Here is a 1,089-nt window from a genome sequence, read left to right as displayed (position 1 = left end):
CGGTGATGCTCCGATACACGATGGGATTAATCACATCACCGCGGCTGATCAGATTGTTCCGCTAATCCAATTCCACCTCCGTTAACGTCGAACGTGCCCCGCGTGAAGAGTCGAGCATGTTCTTTTGTTTTTCTTTTCTCTCTCTCTCTCTCTCTCTCTCTCTCTCTCTCCCTCTCTCTCTCTCTACTTTACTTCATCTGAATCTCTTTTCTTTATCTTTCTCTTCGTCTCCTTCTCTCTATCGTTGGCTTAATCACTACACAGGAGACTATGTGTTTAAAATTAGATGTTTGGACATGCGCATGGGCACGTGTGTACGAAAGAGAGAGAAAGGTCTGCAATGAACAAGTATCGAACTACGGAACATTTTGGATGTTAAAATGTTCATCTGTATTAATGCAAATGAACAAAATGTAAGACCGATATTTCTGATGAAATATTAATCTCGTCTCTTTTTCTTTGCACTTACTAAATAATTTTAATCAATAAATTTTCTCTTAAGAAAACTCTATTTACACTTAAACATTATATTTGCATTTAGCGTAAGCGCTATTTTATTAAAATGATAAGTCATTATTAAATATATTCATCTTTTTTTATTGGTATTTCAATTCATTTTCTTTGGAAATCATATTCTGATGTACGTGAAATTTTTAGAATTTAAAAACAGTGGAAATTTTAATTTTCCAATTTTAAAAGATAAAGATGCTTTGTATGTATAGTCAAGTATTAATTTTATTAATACTTATTGTTAATATTTTTATTTTATTAATGATTTTATTAATATTTTTGTTAAAGGAATTAAAATAAAAAATTCATTTATCTTTATCAACAATTAGGATAGAATATCCTGATCAAATAAAATAATTTAAAATAATTAGGAATAAATAGTCAGATTTAATAATTACCTTTAATAAAATTTACTTTTTAAGTTATTTCAAATAATAAGATAATAGTTTTTCGAGAACGAATAAATTTTGGAGCTTAAATTATTTTACACAAATAATAATAAAAATTTAATATATTTTGTAAAAAAATAATTTATGGATTTATTATTGTAGTACTTATTTCCATAAATGACAGAAATCA

The sequence above is a fragment of the Ceratosolen solmsi genome, unplaced genomic scaffold (genome assembly GCF_000503995.2).
Source record: "Ceratosolen solmsi marchali unplaced genomic scaffold, CerSol_1.0 scaffold45, whole genome shotgun sequence".
NCBI classification, from domain to species: Eukaryota; Metazoa; Arthropoda; class Insecta; order Hymenoptera; family Agaonidae; genus Ceratosolen; species Ceratosolen solmsi.
Note: the sequence above shows the minus strand (reverse complement) of the source record.